The sequence below is a fragment of the Athene cunicularia genome (assembly GCF_003259725.1).
Source record: "Athene cunicularia isolate RWA chromosome 13 unlocalized genomic scaffold, athCun1 chr13_part1, whole genome shotgun sequence".
NCBI lineage: Eukaryota > Metazoa > Chordata > Aves > Strigiformes > Strigidae > Athene > Athene cunicularia.
Genome location: NW_020799117.1, coordinates 17,833,349 through 17,853,268, shown reverse-complemented (window position 1 = coordinate 17,853,268; position 19,920 = coordinate 17,833,349). Strand labels below are relative to the sequence as shown.

General features: G+C 41.4%; 1 protein-coding gene across 6 annotated transcripts in view; it reads right to left on the bottom strand.

Moving 5' to 3' along the window:
- The window catches only part of KCNIP1 (potassium voltage-gated channel interacting protein 1), a 449,680-nt gene that overhangs the window by 127,232 nt on the left and 302,528 nt on the right, over positions 1 to 19,920 (bottom strand). The window contains exon 1 of one of the 6 annotated variants that reach the window (XM_026858238.1): positions 16,870 to 16,962. The exons of 4 other annotated variants lie outside the window; for them this stretch is intronic. The gene's annotated coding sequence lies outside the window, so the exon portion shown is untranslated. Of the gene's footprint in view, positions 1 to 15,128; positions 15,150 to 16,869; positions 16,963 to 19,920 lie in introns of those variants that run through there. One more of the 6 variants, XM_026858240.1, reaches the window with a different exon arrangement.

Below are 19,920 nucleotides of genomic sequence, written 5' to 3'. Positions count from 1 at the left end.
TTGTTAGAGAGAAATCAGTTTTAAAGTTTGAGGGATATATGAGAAACAAAAGCCTTTCCCTCCTGCTGCTGCACAGCCTCGGGGGCTCTGTGCAGATGGTGGAACAACTGCCCTTGGTGTAGGTCAGCTGCTGCTCCCATGGCTGTTTCCAGATGAGGAAAGGCAAGAAATGTCATCAAGGACACAGTATGCCCATGGCCAGAATTGTGTGCAACTTATTGCTCTGCCTCAGGAAGCACCTTTCCAGGCACTCAAAAGAACAGAAATTGTTTTGAAGCCCTTGGACGTGACAGTTAGGAACAGATTCTCTGAAGGACCTTAATTCTCCCCTGAGCACCTGAACAGCAGACATTAGCAAGCACTTGTCCATCCTTCCTACCTACCTTCACTCAGCTCTCCCTATTTGCAGCCAGTTTCAGACATGCACATAATTACAAAAACCCCCACTTTTTCAAAAATCAGGTGATTTGTTCTGGTAACTTATTAGGCCTGCAATGGCTGCCACTTCTGTGCACAACATCGCCTCCTGCACTCATTGTTCTTTTAACTCATTTTGGAATAATGTGACATTGAAGCAACATATGTATACACGTGTGTGTCTACATATAGAAAAAAGTCTAAACTTCTCTTAATATTGTAATTGTTATAATATTACATAATAATACTCATATGAAAGCTTGAAATCTGACTCACTGCTTTTAGTTATTGTTTTTTAACCATTTGTGTACTTCTATCTTCAGCTGTTGTTTTATGTTAAGGTCTACCGGAATATTCTTGTCCAGTTGCATTAAGTACTTAAATGATGTTACGAGGACCTGAGCACCAAGGCCTTCTGTATGCATGCTAGCTTGCCCTCCTGGAACTACAAAGTGGACCCTGTACTGCTGTATGTAGCAGAATCAGTCATATAGAATGGTTTGGGTTGGAAGGGACCTTAAAGATCACCTAGTTCCACACCCCTGCCTTGGGCAGGGACACCTTCCACCAGCCCAGGTTGCTCACAGCCCCGTCCAACCTGGCCTTGAACCCTGCCAGGGAGGGGGCAGCCACAGCTTCTCTGGGCAGCCTGTGCCAGGGCCTCACCACCCTCACAGGGAAGAATTCATTCCTCATATCTAATCTAAACCTACCTCCTTTCAGTGTAAAACCATTACCCCTCATCCTATCCCTAGCTCTCCTGATAATGACTCCCCCCCCATCTTTCCTGTAGCCCCTTTCAGCCCTGGGAGGCCACTCTAAGGTCTCCCCGGAGCCTTCTCTTCTCCAGCTGAGCCCCCCAACTCTCAGCCTGTCCTCACAGGGGGGTGCTCCAGCCCCTGAGCATCCTCGTGGCCTCCTCTGGCCCCACTCGAGCAGGTCCGTATGCTTCTGCTGTTGGTGCCCCAGAGCTGGACACAGCCCTGCAGGGGGGGTCTCACGAGAGCAGAGCAGAGGGGGAGAATCACCTCCCTCGCCCTGCTGCCCACACTGCTCTGGGTGCAGCCCAGCACACCGTTGGCTTTCTGGGCTGTGAGTGCACGTTGCTGGCTCACAGTCAGTTTTCCATCCACTCATACCCCCAAGTCCTTCTCCTTGGGGCTGCTCTCAGTCCAGTCCTCACCCACCCTGGATTTGTGCTTGGGATTGCCCTGACCCATAGGCAGGACCTTGCTCTTGGCCTTGTTGAACTTCATGAGGTTCACACATGCCCACCTCTCCACCCTGTCCAGGTCCCTCTGGATGGCACATCCCTGCCCTCCAGCCTGTTGACTGCACACTGTGTCCCACAGCTCTTCTGAAAGCTGGTACATGGTTTTCTTATTGACTTCAACAATGCTTTGCTGTGTTGTAGGGTGTTGCTAAAGGCCTGAACAATGCTGTTTCCCACATTATTATTCCAATGTATTAATATTTTGGAGCTATTCATTCATAATCAATGTAATTAACATAATCAGTATCTTCAGCTTTTCTCAGGTATCCCTATTCAAAAATAAATCTTACAACTTCCTCTTCATTATCAAACTCCATTTGAGGATCTCACAGCTCCTTTCCAAATTTCTCATTGAGCCTGAACATTCCTGAGGGGAGGTTAAGAATTTACTGAAGTATCAAATACAATTACCATGGAAATGAAACCACCTTTGGAACAGCCCAGACATAAGTTATTAGAATTTACAACAGTAAACAGTGTTTTAGTACAGAAAGCAATAGAAAAGAACACTACCTGATGGAAATGGATGGGGACAGGGGTAGAAACAAGAAAGTAACTTAAGCTTAATTTTAGTCAAGTTTAAAACCTCTGCTCCTGTTAAATGGGGCATGAGCTGGGTGATGCAAATAAGCATTCAAAATTAATTTTATTTCTGTTTGGAAAGGGGATTTCTCACAGTCCAGTGCACTTGTAACACTGTTCTGGTTTACTGCTGAGCCACTAACATAACCAATTAACAAACACATAATTTCTTTTTCTTGTCAAATCTATTTTGTAGAAAATAAAAAAGTTGCACAGAAATGGATCTTTTTTACAAAAGCCGCATTTCCAGCCCAGCCCAGCTTTTTGACATGCTGAGGCATCCTCCCTCCCTGCTTGAATTCAAGAGGCAAAGTCCAAGTTCTGCTTTAGCCTGAGCAGAGCAGAGAGCTGACCCTGCTCAGTTCCAGAGTGTCCACCAGGGAAGGCCTCTCTCACCCCCAGGATGTAGAGAAGGGACTTGCACAGACCCAACCTTCCTCTTGTGATGCTTTTGTTACTGAATTGTTGGTTCCTCTGCACCCTACTTCATGAAAACTATTAGAAAGGTATCCTCTTTTTTTCTGACAACAAAGCAGTTTTTAAACGTCAGAGTACTTCCCAGCTGTTTTCTGGCCAGCCCAAGCCACCAGTAATAGTGTCTCTGGGGAGACAGAAAGAGAGAGAGAGAGAAGAGGAACCTACTCAAATAAAAACCAATCAAAACTTATTTAGGTTGGGTGAGCTGACAGAACAAAGCTGCAGGCTGTGCATTTCCTACTGGTTACGTCCTCATAGCAATATATCATATTTGTAACAAACTCTCAATATAATTTTCAATTGTTCTTTTTTGAGCCTCAGCAATTCACTGTGAAGGAAAACACTCCTGCCAACAGAGAAACACAGGAGTGTTCTGGGAGGAAAAAATCCAGTTACTGCTGATTGCCGTATCTGATTATCCATTCACCTACCTACGTGCAGTGAAACGGTGGGCACTGCCCCCCTTAACTCCTCCTGTCTGCTCAAGGAGGAAGGCTGGGTGCCCAGCAGCGGTGTGCTGCAGTGCCAGGGGGCAGGGTACCCAGCCTGACCTCCAGGCCATCACAGCACCCAGGAGGGATACAGAACAACGGGAAATCAAACTCTGTTTATCACCACAGTACCCACGCAGAATCCAGCATTCCTGAGAATTCATTATGTAGGGACGCCAGCAGCCCTGAGTAACTGCTTAATTAGCATCTCCTTTGCAGTTAGTTTTCACAGCATGAGATAAAAATTTAGGTGTATGAAAGATTAAACAAAAAGGAGAGAGAAAGAGGAGAAAGACACGGTTAAAAAAATTGAGCAAAACTACGGACAGCTTTCGTCTAGGCAGATTCTATGGGAAATGCCCACACACTGCTCTGATGTTGGATGAAGTCTCAACTGGTGCAGAACTGGGCATTCAGATGGGTCTGGGAGGTAACGTGTTGGTGCAAGGCTGGGGACCACATGGATAAATGGCTCGTGCCAGTGTCCTCACCACACCTGTGAGAAACATCACCCCTCCATTCCCAGCAGACAGGGAGAGATCTCTAAGCAAACTCACATGTGCATCAAACAGCAGGAATTGGGAGAGCGATCGGGAGAGCACCAAGACAGTATCTGTTTGTTAATTAAATTTTCCTGTACAGTCACCCTTAGGGGCACGTCTAAGATTTGACCTCACTGCGTCAGTTCACAGTCCAGATATGCTGTTCCCCTCATTTTCATTTGTCATTCCTCCCCTACACAGATCTCTTCTTTTTATCTGTTTTTCTTTAAACCTTGGAAACTGGGCCAAGTCCAAAGAGGAGAAGATGACCCATTCAGCATCACAGCAGCACTCTGACTGGGGTAGCAACCGACAGCAAAGCCCCTGAGATTGCCGTGCTCTGCTCAAGCTCAACTGTTCCTGATGGCCTCAGAAATTCCTCTACCAGCAACCGAAAACAATGCAGATCACTGCAGAACACCCTCGGCACCCATGGGGATCCACCCAGGGATGTCAGCAGCACAAGCAGAGCTGCAGACCTTCCCTCTGCTCCCCTGCCCTTCACTTCACACAAAAAATGATGAAGGGGACAGCGCCAGCTGCAACATCAGCGTATTACACAGCTCCATGGCTGATTCAGGACAGGGATTCCCAAGCTAGTCCATATGCTTCTGCTCCTCAGTTCCTACATTGCTTCACTCCTCTAGACAGTAGCCAGGCACTCAGCTGAGTTTTGTTGCAGCAGATGCTGGCTGATCCATCATTTTATTAATAGTATGATTATGGTATAAATATTTCATTCTGTGGTGTGTGTAGGAGGCTTCATTATGCCTCAGTATCTTTGCATGCACATCTTTTTTAAATACAGCTCCTTTAAACTTATGGCAAATGTGTCAGTTCCAACTCCTTCAATATTTCCTTTAATGCTCTCTATTTTCTCAAATGCTAATAATGTTAAATTCCAGGCCAATTTATTCACTGAATAAAATTCACATCCAATAATATAATCTCTTTTCTTGATACGGTCATACAAAACGATGCAGTGAGAATTTAATGAAAATGGGAATTAAGTCTTCGAAAAAGAGAGCTGTCATTTTCCTGCTTTATGCACTGTATAATGAAACAGTACAGTAAGTATTGGTTAGGTGTCCAGGCAGTATTTTCACATTTCAGTGTTTCATAGATAAACTTTGCCACGCTTTTTTTTTTTTTAAGCATCCTAGTCATATCCTTAATATAAACAGTGTCATCTTATTTTTTTCAGACTACTAACCATGTTCTTAATATAGACACTATCAACAGTGTTCAGTGATTTAATCCACGAACAATCAGTAGTATGAACGCCGAGTTACACTTTTTAACACAACAAACTGCCACACTTCTGCTTCTATTCCACTCCAGAAAAGGCAGTGCAAAACACTTTCAAAGTGTTTTTCACTTTTCCCAGCCCCCAGGGTCTGCTAGCAGCCCACACTGTAGTTTTTTGGGTTTTTTTACAGTTCTGATTTCAGAAGTCAGACTTTCTCAGTTTGAATAAATGATAAAATATTAAAATAACATATCTCAGGTAGAGATTTAATTTTCAGGCAAATGTCGAGGAGAAATTCCAGCTCGTGTCACTGAACAAATGATGCTTTGACTATTGTTCAGTGATCCCAGTAATCTCCAAAGTGATTATGAGGCACACATTTAATTCCAAACTGACAGTTAACATCTGTACTAAACTTTTAGTTACAGCATGGTCCATTTTTTAAAAAGGCTGCTTAAAACTGACTTAGAAACAAAAGTCCATGGATCCGTATGCAGGCTCTCTGGACGCCTGCACCCGCAACAAGAGAGTGCAAAATCACCTGTGAGCAGAACAGCAGCAAACCAGCACCAAGAGCTGCTGTGGAAGAAGAGGCAACAGCAGCAACATCACTGAATGCTTGGTAATGCACTTCATGAACCATTTCCAAAGGTGCGGGTGTATCATGGACCGAGGTTACCGGTGGAGAATGGGATACACGGTGTGATGAAGCAACTTGACTAAAGTGATGAGCCAGTGGCACAATATCAGGGTCCCAAATCTTTCTTCAGTATCCTCCCAACCACATGAAGCCATTCTGCTCTCATGGATTTAAGAAGGAGGACAGAACACCAGGCATGGAAAGCGGATGAACCTCTCACATTAAAACAAACTAATGTGTAAAGGTGACATGAATGCCTCCTTGTGTAAAAACCTGTCATTTCGGATGAAGCATGAACTTGGGGTTAAAACAGACAGCCACCACAGGCTTGCAGAGCTTTCAGGGCTATGTGCTGGCTGCAAAAGCACTGCTTATGAGTCCTCAATTCCTTCCTAAAGCTTCAGTCAAACTGGCTACATCATTCTGATAGGGCATTAGGGAAGCCTCAGCTCCCTCAACTGAATGGCAATGGAGAGTGTACCAGATACCCAGCACAGTGAACACCATGACTGTTATAATGGTATGAGAAAAATACCCTCATGGTGCATAGAACAAAGAAAAAATAAAGCAAGTTTTCAGAATTCAGTGAAATTTCAGTTTGAAGAATTTTTCCTCTAAGCAATCACCATGACAGAGAACAAGGCTTAATGACAGGATCTGCCAGCAGGAAAATCCTGCATCTGAGCAGGCAGTCACCTGTTTGTGACAAGAAAAACCATGTTGAGTATTCAGTGCACAAAACTCCATCCTGACCACAGACAAGGCTCACATGTGTCACTGTTGTTATTACATAAATGTGTGCAAAAACTTGTAAGAATTATCTTCCCTCAAAGAACTGGATTAGGAAAACATGCAACTCCTTTGGTTTTCTTGGATACTCCATTTTTTCCTCTTTTTAAGAAGTCTAAAAGTGGCTATCATAACTAACTTTAATATACAACAGGAATTTCCTAGGGAAGAGGGTCAGCAGACAAAGAATCTACTCAAACACAAAGAGACACTGCTGGATTGAATCAACCCTGCCTCAACAAGCAGTGTATGATACCCAAGAAACGAGACATTTTGCCTTTTGTACATCTTAATCCCCATTTATAATTATCATACAGGAAGCCATTTCAAGGTTTCTTGAGGAAAAAAAACCACCCTATCTTAGCAAAACATACAGACTTGTCAAGAAATCAAGATTTATTTAAATCTTATCTTAATTACATGAAGCTCTCACCTTCCTGGCTTTGTTTTAGGAAATGAACAGCCCAGCAGTTAAATCCCGTACTCAGGCTGCTGCTGGAATGTGTGGCAGGCTTTGTGACCACTGAAGCAGTATACCTGCTTGTAGCTGCAGGGATATTGCCACGTTCTCATCCCAAGTACAATTTATAGCCCGACCATGATGTCTGACCGGCAGCTTTTGCCATTAATTTTTAAAACTGCATGACAGCATTAGTAGGCCAGTTGTCTTCACTTTCTTAATTTTAATTATAATGAGAAAAGAAACCCTCAAGACAAAGTCATGTTCAAAAGGAGAAATGAGAACCGTGTTTGAAGACAAAGCATCTTGGAAACTCTCCCACCATATGTAATAATTTCCAGCAACAGATGTCCTATGATCTAAAGGAGCTGCTATCTACTGCATAAAGACATGAGTTAATTCTGGTCGTTGGCCATGCCTATCTATTTTTTCAGCCATGGCTGTAGCGCTGGGTATCAGCTCAGCCAAGTTGCTCTTCTGCCATTCTCATGCCTGCAGCCAGTGGGGAGGCGGCAGCAAACAGCACCCTGTGGGCTTGGGCCACAATATGACAACTTCTCCTCCCTGCCAGCTGGTACGTGAGGGGTAATGACAGCTCAGCAATGTGTGTGGTGGGAAGGCAGGAAGGAGCTCCCGCCACCATCCCTGCCGGGCACAGCCTGAGGGCACGACGGGCAGGACCTTCACTAGGCTCTCCAGTTACATTCCAAGGTCTCCTCCACTCTCAGGAGGGATGTCTACACCAGGGACAGGCTTGTATTCTAACTTACCTCATTCAAAGGGTGATGAGAATCAAGGTCATGTCTACAATTTCACCATTATGAGTAGTAGAATTAGAATCTGAAGCAAAGGTTCTGTCTTGGGCTAAAAATGAAGTATAAATGCAATACTGTGGCACAGGCACACTTTCAAAGACACAGATATCCCAATGCATTAATGTGGTTTTGCACAGAAGTCTCTGCTTCCTTTAGATTAATCTCTAATTCTCTTTACATCATCTAGAAATATTTGGCACTTGAGAAACCCATTGAAAACCTCCTTTACACTGTAGTTTATTGACTCATTTAGTATCTACAGTTGTTGATGTCAAAGATGGAATCAAATTACCCACCAGCATTACTAATGAGCTGTGAATGCAATCTGCTATCACACAGTCAGCTATTTAACTTAATATTTAAAATATATATTGAAACTATATATTCAACACTAGTATTCAATCAATAGCTTGAAAACAGACATAACTTCAGCATTCTCATTAGACAAAACACTGCAAGAAACTAGCCCATGAAATAAAGCATTTCACAGCAATGTATAATGGCATAACATTCCCTTTCTAGTGGATGAGAACGAACAGGTTTACAGGTGGAAATAGTTTTTTTCTTCACTCATGACTGGTAGATATTTTTATTTAAATTGCTCAGGTTCACACTTCAAACAACTGGAGTGAATCTCCATGCAAAAAAACAACACAGAAGATTCAAAATTACCTACAAGTAGATCCAAATGTATGATTCCTCAAAGCTGTTAACTAGTTGTACAAAGCACTCTGCATATGGTTAAAGTTTATCCAGTTGATGGCAGAAGTCCAAAGACTGCAGGAAACTGTGGGATTGCTATCACAGGAGGTCCTGCCCTGGCCCAGGGGATCTGGGAAACAGTCTGCCCAGTGAGACTGGTATTCTGGACATACTGGTGCTGGGGAAAACAATGAGAGGATAAACCACCGAACATCTGAGAACCTCTTGGTTCAGCATGTCTCAGAAAATATATTGCTTTTGGCATAATTTTAAAACTGGTACTAAAATCAGGACTGAGAACCACCACCTTTGTTTTGCTTCCACATCTACTGCAAGTCCCTGGTGATTGAGTTTTATCAGAGAATCCAAAATACCACTTCTTTTTTCAAGGAACCAAATCTCATACTTAATCCCTGCTCCCTGAAATAGAAAGTTTAGCCAATATCATGTCAGATAACATATATTAAGAGCTTAGGAAAGGTTATCTATTAATTGAAGAAAACATTGCATTTGTTTTGAAGCAGGGTTCTGAAAGACATATCTCACATTTGAAGGCAGCCAGTTGTGTTAGCAGATATGTTCCTTTTATCACAGCCCTGGAGAGAAAGATTATTTAAGAAATGAAGATGCAATGTGCTGCTTGACAAATAGACAGCACAGAAAGTTACCTTGCTTGTCTTATGTATGGAATCACTCATTTCTCTTATAGCATTTTTTATTAGGCTTGCTTAGTAAGAAAACCATTTCAAAATTACTCAGTGGTGAATTTTGACTTTCTCTCTTTCTCTTTTCAGAAATTAGAGCTGTAAATTGAGCTATGTGGAAGATATTAAAGTATGGCCTCTGCAGCTTAGCAGGTCACAGAAATTCACATCTTGGGCACACACAGTAATTGTACCACCATGGCCCTGGGCAGTTTCCAACTGCTCAAAGCAAGGCTCAGGCGGAGCAGCTGATCCTGTACATCAGCAGGAATGACAAGGTTGCATCCATGAGGCTGCTACAGATGACTTATAGAGAGAAATTGAAAATATAAATATTTATAACTTGACTCAGGAAAAGGTGTTAACTGTCCATTTATATTTAAAGGGTATAAATATCAAGGAGGGAGAGGAATTGCTGAGGAGGTTTACAGAGCATAACTGAAAATAATAGGATGACGCAGTGCCAAAGGAAAGTGCAGGTTTGACCCTGATTTTCATATACAGGCAATACTCTCACTAACCCACAGAATTTCACTGCTAGAGTATACTCTGTATCTGAGATAATGAAGATTTTCTGAAATATTCACTGAAATCTGTACTCACCGACAAAGAGCATCATCAATGCATTTCACTGTGATCATCTGTTCTCCGCGAGCATTTTCAAAGGGCTGACTTATCTTTTCTTGCCTTGTCCCAGTCTGAGCCGGGTGTACTTTGAAACATGGAAGCATGCAATGGAGATGTTCTCTCTCCTGCAGATGCCTGGCCAGAAACCCAGGGAGACAAAAGGCCTCGTTCCATGCAATGTGTGTCAACACACATCCCTACAGTGAATGCAGTGTCTGATCTTTTCCAGTACAAATTAATGGGTAACATGGGGGCCCAATAACAGTGACACCTGGTCTCTATGCACATCAAACAAAAAGTGTGCAAATATGGTCAGCAACTGTCATTTACACATATTTTACAGCAGAACTTTAGTTGGGTGGACACCTGCAAGATGATAGCAGGATGTTGATGCCTGGGACCACTGAGGTACCCAGTTTTCTGGCTCACTACATCTCACAAGGGAGAACTGTGTAACATCATCCAATTTCCTAGAATTCAAACTTAGCAAAGAAATGGTAACTCTAAAAAACAAACAGCAGCATTTATTCAATTCAAAATAGACAACACAATCAGAAAGACTTATAAGGACAAAGGTGATGGGAAAGGAAAACCAGCCAAATTTAATTTTCTCATCTCCAAAATCAAATTCAACAGGCTCTAGAGATCTGGCAAACTTCCAACTGTTGCGTAATCCAACAGGAGAAGGAATTTCTGGGATTCTTCAGTTTTGCTTTTATGCCACACAGTTTTTCTTGGTGCATTTACCATTGAACTCCCCCATTTCATCATGGACTGATTAATTCTTAACTAATTCAAAAGAAAATTCCACTTTCTCCTCCCAAAGCATTAGCTGGCCTCAACTCATTAGAGGTGCTAATAACTTTCTGGTAGGCCAAGCACTAGTCCCTGATCATGACTAATTTATTAACAGGCTGTACACTCAAAGCAAAAATATGCTTCTGAATTTGGTGAGGCAAAGTTTAGTACTTCCATACACTGTGTTTATATTTAAGAGAGGTATCAACAAATAAACTTTCCTGAAGCACGTAGATAAATGCATGAGGCTCACTGACACTTCTCTACTCAGATCAAATACAACAAAAAACATTTGCTTTGGGGCCACCATCTCTGACAGAGACAGAGACAGACATCCAGAAGATTTAGAAAAACTATAGAGAATTAGGAAATCATGTTCTGTCATGATGATTGCATCACAGTGGCAATTTATTCACCTGATAAACTGCTTATGGCTATAGCAAACAAGGAGACATGAAGTATCACAAAACTACATAGAAAAAAAAGTAGGAATATCTGCACACTGTGGTAACATAGGAAGATAGCTACAGCAAGAAACATATCACCAATGAGACACCTGAACAAAATAAGAAAATACACTCTGGCCATGGATCAGAGCTGATGCATCCTTTCTCAAGGCCCTTCTGCTTAAGAGGAGAAAAAAATGTAAATGGATTGAATTGTGGGGTTAAAAGTCAGTTGGGAGCAAGTTGAAAGCAGGAAAAAGAAACCAGTATTTTACATGCATGGGTCTATCTGAAATTAACCTTACCTGTCATCTGAGACTTCAGACAGGCTGCCTTACAGCCACACTTCCCAGCCACAAGACAACACTTTGCCTGGTGTAGACTTGTCCTTTCACTATCAAACACTTTCCCAATAGCAAAATTTATTTATTGAGAGCAAAGCGTTGGTGATCCAGACACTCATAACAGCTTGAGTGGCATGAATGTGTAGTTATGCTCAGTGTTTTCCATTTGTACAGGAAATAACATTAACTAGAAAGCAGATGGGCAGTAATCTGATCATTTTCAAACATCACAGATATGTATCTGTTGGTTGTACGGATGTTGCCTGTGACAGTGGCACAGAAAACATTTTCTTATATATGCTATTTTCCACCTTTTTTACTAGTGATAATTTCAGACAACAGAGACGAAAACAAGATATGCTGAAAGGGATCTGAAATACAGAACCCACTTGAAGACAAAACTGAGCTAGCAGGATTAGTGAATCTAACAAAATCAGAAACTACTCAATTTTGTATTACTGAGGGGAATTTACTTTCTCCATCAGAAAGGAAGGCACTATCACAAGTTGCATATCATTCTTACTATGTTTTAACATCATGAGAGAAAGTTGCACCAGGAACACAATGTGCCAGTTTCATTCTCCTCAGAAGACTCGAAGTGATGCTGTGAACTAGTTACCCCAATACAGGAAGCCTTTCTGTCCTCAAAAACTTTCGTGTAACCCTAGTCCCCTTGTGAATAGGACTAAAGTTCAGTAAAACCTAAACTATGCTTGAGAAGGCCACAGATACTTGCATTTTTACGTTGCCACAAACACCAGAAAAAGTGTTTCAGAACGAAACAGATTTGTCTCTGGGTTTGGCAAGAACTGAGCTGTGCCTGTGTTCATGCTGCAGCATTTAATATATATCTGTGCACTAGTAAGACATTATTTTAAAAGCCTGTGTATTCAATATATAAATGACTACTGAGCATTCAACTTGCATGCCTGGGAAGAAAATGTTTGAAGAACACATGGTGAAATGGGGTTCCAATATAAAGATTCAGTTTTTACATAAATTACTTATGAGAAATCTAAGACATGCTCTGTCTTTCAGACACTTCTTATTGCCAGAATCATGTTGCTGGCTTCAGAAATAGGTGAGTTATGAAGACACCTCGATGATGTACCACTTTCCAGCATCAATACAAGCATCATCAGTACAGAGAAACAAGAAACTCAGGGAGAAATCTTTCGTCAGGATTTCTTTCTGACACAAGGCAGACGTTATTATGGGAAAATGAACACTGAGAAATAATGTAAAACAGTGCAAGACAAAAACAAACCTCCAGAAAACAATCCCCGAACCCCCCGTTTTTCTCCTCCGCAGTCTGTTTCACAACAAACATAAGCCATTTAACTCCAAAGCATTAAGCATCTACTTCAGGTGGTAAGTCATTTGGTTCCACATTACAGTTTTGTTTCAGGGGGGACGAGTTTCTTTTGCAGCTACTGAATTGCAGAAGAAAACCAAGAGCAGCCTGAGGTTTCCTCTGGGTTCTTACTAAAGTTGGTTACTTTATATTTCAGCTTAAGGTTACAGCTGAAAACATTTTCACTGCTGCATTACTGCTCACGCAATGCCCATAAGAGTGTTATCAGTGTGATTTTTCACCTAGAAAAGCTTCAGGGAGGTGACTGGCATTTCAAGGACCAGAATGGCTGAGCCTGCTTAGAGGAGATTTAAATCACTCTGTTCTTCAGCATCTTGCGTTATACTGGTGCTTTCAAGACCACGCCTGCCAAATATATAAATCTACAGTAGGAAAAGCATGAAATTCCGACTCTATGGCAAACAGTTCTAATAACTAAACACAGAAGCCGTATTTCATATCATTTGAAATAAGAGAAGTCTTTATACATGAACATGAGCACAGTCAGTTCCCTAAGCCCATGGATACTGAGAGAACTATAGCAAAAGAAAAAGTGCAGTAAACAGAACTATTAAACTGCCACTCCTGCTTTATCTGGGCTAGTGAGTACCATGTGGGTTCCAGAAATGCAAGGTTTAATGAAAAAGAAGTATACGTTTAATCTTGTAACCTTTATTTTCTTCCCCTCCCAATCATATTAGCAAATTCTTTTGCAAAAGTGCCTAGCAAGCTCAACTGACCATTAAAAGTACCTTTTAGGTCACATCACACTCAATGAAATGTCTTGTGTTGTGCTGTGCCTAATCAAGTGGGCAAGACTGAAAATGAAGTTACCCCCTTCACCCTGCGAGGCTCCTCTACTAATCCCAGGACCTCAGACAAATACATTTCAGAATATGTTTAAAAATGTCTTTTTAAATGTGTTACAGCTCTGCACTCCATTCCCCCAAGAACACTGCAAAGACCGTGAACAAGCAGAATTCTCTTATGAACAAACACAGCCCAGCCATATAAATACTGATTTAGTATTGAACATAAGAAATAAACTTATACATTTTTCATATTAAAATTGAAAATATCTCAAAAGTAGGAATCCTTTCCACCCCTTCTCTCTGCTGAATTTCCTTGTTGCTTTGCCATTGGTGGTATCCTAATAACCTGCCTGATCAAAAGTCTCATCCCAAGCTTCTCCTTCCTATGTTTTCCAACAGCAATAGGTTCTGACTCTTCTCTACTAAAACAATGACAAGGAGGATTTCAACACCAACATAAAGGTATAAATCACAAACTAAAGGCTGTCACAATAGATTTCAGAGTGCAACACTGCAATCACTCCTCAGAGCACAGCCCACCAGGTGAGCTGGAGTAGATGCTTCCCATAGCAACTCCCTTCTGTATGAAGGACTCCCACATATACATACTTCCCCATGCTCCTTGTTTTGCAGCCTTCCAAGGTCTAAATTGACAATGCAGCTTTCTACAGACATCACACAAACTAGTTAGTACTAAAGTGAACTGCCAATCCTGGTCTTCTGGGGTTTAGGATTCATTTTTTTTTTAATGCAGAATATTTTTCTTTGTATATTATCATTAGCCTGAGGGCAACAAAGGAATACAGCTCATTATGTGAGGCTTACAGAAGAGGTGTATTTTTAAAAATGAAATTCTAAAGCCTGATGAAATCTACCACAGTGCTGAGTTCTGAGATATGCTGGGGTAAAAAATGGCTACGTGGTGCACAGCATTTTCAAAAGCATTCATTTGTAACTTATCTCCTAAAACTCTCAGCATTGTTTTTGCAGCCAATGTAAGGACCATATGACCTGAATATTAATTTTTACTTCAGTGGATCTGCAGATTATTTTTTGTGTATTTCTTTAAATTGGAGCTTCTTTCCAAAATGCTGCTTGTAACTCAGACTATATCAGATGTTTGGTTTTAAGGCTTTATTTTTGATTTGTCAGTATTCATATTCACATCTAATAACTTTTTATCTGCTTACATCTAAAAACCCTTGAAAGAGGCATTTATATATTTCAAACAGAAATGCTGAAATACAGGCCTGCTTTTTATTGCAGTAAGACATGACGAACGGTATTTTCATATCCAACCCCTCCTCCATTAATAGTTCCAGAGTTCCTTAAAATATGAGAAGTACTACACAGCCTTTTTCACTACAGCATATTTATTCCATTGATAATGTGCAATGTGCCTGGTTCAAAGTGATGCTTATTGCTCTTGGAGGCAATGCATAAATTGTGTAAGGAGTATGGAGACTGCTCCTTGTGCAGAACTCCCCAAGCTAAGGTTGATGAGGGCATGTAAGGAATGTGGAAGGGGGTCCCTAAGGTATAAACTCAGTATGTCATGCATGAAAAGGCACAGAAGTAGCACATGCCATGACAAAGTGGTACGCACGTGCTTCAGAGTCTGATCAGCTCCTGCAGAGGAAAAAATTCTGTTCACCCAGGTTTTGGAAACCAAGCGGATTTCAAAAGACAAAAATGGAAAGTTGGAATCAAAAGGTTTCAAAAGGGTCAAACTTAAAGTGTAAGCCTTCTTTGGTGAATTAGCTAATCTGTACCAAGTGCAGGATGCAAGCTAAGGTATTAAACTGGTAGCCAGCAGGTGTTCGAAAGTGGATGTGAATGCCTATTGAGGCTGGTATGTCTGGTATGTCCAAAGAGACAGGTGAGCCTGAGCATAACCCTTGTAATTTTTCAGAAGAAAAAAATACACCAGTTACTACAAAACTATAGGTCATTCGGAGACAGAAATATAGCATATGTAAATCTAGTAACACATTTTACTATCTCAGCTTCACTCCAGAAGTGAAGCACTCACTAGCATCGGAAAATACACCCTTGTTATTCCATCCTCAAAATAGTAGTGGTGATACAGCTGTAAAGAACATATGGCCCCTTTTCTCGGCTGATAAAAAACATCCTAACATCAGTTAACAGAAGAGGGAAGGGAAGGGAAGGGAAGGAAAAAAGCTAAGCATAAGAAGTTTCTTAGCATTCATATAAAATGTTGCTGGCTGATCTCAAGAGTTAACTGAAATGAAATAACCAAATATATAAAATCTAGAGTGGTGCAGAACTAATCAATGAATTTGAGGACAGTGAGGAGCTTTTACAGTGTCCAGCTAAAATATGAAAAAATCTGTATTTGGAAAGTTAACAATTTTAAGCTTCACAAATGACTGCAAGAGAACGTGCCTTGTGTACCATTTTCTGTATATTGAACGTCAATATCTGTCCAGCAATTAGCATTACAATAGCACTGATCTGAACAGATACCACAACATGGGTGTCCAGAAAGACTGCAAAAAGATTTTTGTTACTGGTACTGCTACATGAATAGGAATCAGAGATTGGGGCAACAGAATCCTTCATAGTATGGTCTTCTAAAGAAGCCACAGTTTGATTTACACCTACAACACTTGAAAAGAAAGTCAACACCAGAATTTGAAGAGAGGTGAATTTAATTGTTTCTGGAGATAATGAGGAAGAAAAGAGAGGTAGAAAAATTCAGAGAAAATAATTTCCAACTGTGACACAATAAACATGACACCATCTCAGTGGCGTCTGCTCATTCCAATGCAAGGAAGCTTGCAAGGTTAAGATGTTTCTTACTGCTAGCAGGAGTTGTCACAGAGCAAGGGTTAGGTAGGAAGCAAAGCATGCCAGTCCAACAGCAGTATCTTACTGACAGCAAGATCCTATTGCCAGGTGATAATAAAAGATAATCAGTTTTGAATGATCCACAAAGTAAGCTTTTCAGCGTGTGACCTGTTAACTTGGCCCTATTCAAGAGGAGCACTAAAATTTTTATACCTGGGAATCTAGCATAACTAGAGAACCCATTTAAATGATCAGTGAAAAAATATTATAAAAAGCTGTATTACTCTTTATATTATCAGTAACGTAAATATTTCATATTATCTTTATCCTATCTTGGTTTAAGGATGAACCGGAGAAAGAGCAGCCTACATAATAACTCTCAATATTACACACCTGTCCTGTGGCATTCACATCTGACAACAGAAAGGCCACCTTGTGTCTGCACAGCCATATTAATCTGCAATTATGATATCCATTCAATTTTCATGTTAATTTAAAGTATTAAAGCTCAAAAATAAAGACAACACTCAGACCTTGTTAACAGGCTGGGACAGCTTGAAGAAGGCTTACTTTGTTCACTTACATTCCCAAACTGCACACTTCAAACAGACCAATCCAGACTTACCTGCAAGAAAAGAGAATACAAATTTTGGGTTACAGCTTCAAACTTAATAAAAATCTGTCACTGAGAGGTGAAAATAAATAATGAATCCCTGAAAAATTTCACAGTGCTTAAGAGTTAAAATATCTTTTGCAGTGTTATGAATTATTTACTTGACTGTACTTTTCCCCTAGCCCTTAAACAATTAAGATAGCCTTTTTAATCCTGATAATTTAATTACAAAAGTTTGCATTGCTAAAGGACAAAACATAATAACTGTTGACTTTCTTATCACAAAGTACTGTTTTGTTTGTTCATATAGTCTTGGCCCCTGCCCCCAGCTTTCCCTTTCCTTGCTGCTTCACAACACAACAGAGTATTTCAGCATGCTTAGAACCACATGACTGAGTGCAAGGACAAGCAGATTAGGAAAGATGCATTTTGTGGAGTTTTAATTGAATTTTTAAATAGAGGACAGTTATTAAGCCACCAGCCACATGGTGAACTTCTGTTCCTACGGTGGAAGCAAGTTCTTGGTCCCCAAACTATCAAGTGGAGTCAGCTGAGCTTTGATAACAATGTCCTTACATCAGTCTCCCAGCAGCTTTCTTTACAGAAGGAGATTTGGGCAAAAAATATCCCACAGAAACATTTTTTCCATTTTCCAAAGTACAGTAAATTCATTAATGGTGGTTTAATAAGCACACTGAGAAGGGCCTCTCCCACAATGGGTGGCAGGCTGCCATTTCCAAGTGCTGCATGCAGCATATCCCACCCTGGTTTCAGAGATTTCTACCACCCACCACTGGCTGCTCAATGCATCGATACGACCTGAAGCACACCAAAGCACAGTGTGCTCCTTTATCAATCCCAAGGACAGTAACACCGCAAACAGCAAGGTCTCCACAGCCCTGCACCCTGCAGCCCCCCATGCTGCCATGAGCATTCCCCAGCTCAAGCAACACCGCGGCGCTGTGCAGCTCCCACCCCGCAGCACCACCCCAGGGCCTGCATCCACTGCTGCATGTCTCTGAACAGACTCCAGTCTCTGTAGCTCTTCACAGAAAAACCTGACTAAGATGTTTTGCTATCCCCAGTGTTGGTGTATTTTGACAGCTCTATAGGAAACATCAGCCTATTTTTCAGAGACTGGAAGATGGAAACTGTCTTACTATGCTTCAACCAGTACACAGGACCTGACTCTGCAGTGTTTGACTCCCATGGCAGAGGGCCGTGCCTGGTCTCCTTTCTCCTCCTCCTTCTGCCCAGGAGGCAAGCCCTGCAGGGAGGCAGGACAGTCCACAGTTTTGAGCTCAGAATTGGTGGGGGAACACAAGTGCCTGACATGGGGGGGTCTGTCTCAGTGGGGTAGTGGGATCTGCCAAGAGCCACCACCCAGGGGACAGCAATTCTGTCACCGAACTGAGAAGGGACAGGTAGCCCAAGAAATGCTCCTCAGCTGAAACCTCAACTTTTGCATAAAAAGACCCTGAAACAAAATGACTTCCAGGCTCAGCACTCTGCCCCTGAGATTTTATTACAGCCCCATCCACCCGCTACTTACTATGTCAGAAAGCAACAGTGACATTGATTGCCATGTATGTGTTACACAGTGCACTCCAAGGATGCTTTCACTCCTTGTTCCTCTGCTTTGGCTGGTTGTGGGAAATAATTATTGTCACCATCTGCCGTAAGGAAAGTGGTAAGAAGGAAGTTCTGTTCTCTAGTGAGCAGGAGTCTGGGAAAGAGACATGGTGAAACCCAGGGACCTAGAGAACAGCATCCGCCACTGCACAGTGATGTATCAGACACCTCCATCATGTAGCTTTATTGCAAATAGCAAACTCTCACTTATCTGTGAGAGGAGGAGCAAGAAAACCTCAAGGAATCTTAATGTTAAGTGGTATTTCTGTGTTGGCTATAGCAATTAATGCATTTCAGAAGGGTTGGTCTAAAGCTAAGTCAAAAAGTATGTGGTTTAAAGTTAAGGATCTCAGCTACCACTCCTTGATGCTAGAATCACTGACAGCCCAAAAGTATGGACCTCCTCATTTTGCATATACCTGGGCTGATGAAATTAATGAACTAAAACACTCACTTTCTATTTTTACTTTAATAACTTTGCATTGAGATCCTCCTAAAATCATGCCTAGCCACCTATGGAGAGCCAAGCGTTCACCTAACATGACATGGCAGCGAAATAATTTTGTACAAAGGAATTTAGGACAAAGAGTACTACTACTACACTTTGATCTGAGTGTATAGAAAGCAGAGCCAACCAGACCAATGTTGATATTTGGCTATACCCTTCTATTATGAAGACAGCAACTTAATGCAACTGATTGTGGAAATGTTGGCATAAACTGATAAGCATTTTACCACTAAATACAAGAGTGCAGAAGCCCATGATAACTTGGCATTACTTTGTCCATCCTCCATTGAAAATACTGTTTCACATTATTCTCTTGTGCACTTCCAGGGTACTTTTCCTTCCTTAAATTCTTCAGAAATTATAAAATTCAGCATGCCACTGATGGCATGCCAGCAAGTACATGGACTGGCTGCTGACACTATACAGAAGACAGTCTGTCGGTGATTTTGCTTGTAATATCAAAAACAAATATTATCTGCCATTTTCTGAAAAGGAGAATGTAAATATTGTTACCTCAAGAAGAGTTTAATGACCTAACAAGCTTGTTCCCAAGTTCCTGCTGTGTACCTTCTCATCACTGATTTCACAGCTTCTTTGTAGGGCCATATTCTGGTTGGCAGTTGCTATGCAATTCCCATTTCTGTTATACTTCTGTCTTACGTTAACACAGAAAGCAACATCTGTGCAAGAATCCACAAAGCAAAGAGCTTCTTGGAAAGTGGGGCAAAAACAGAAGCATATGCAAATCACTCCAGCAAAGTTGCTCAGGGAGTACATTGTGGTTGAAAGGGCTCTTTGAGAAACTGGAAGAAGCAAACAGAAAAGGAGGGG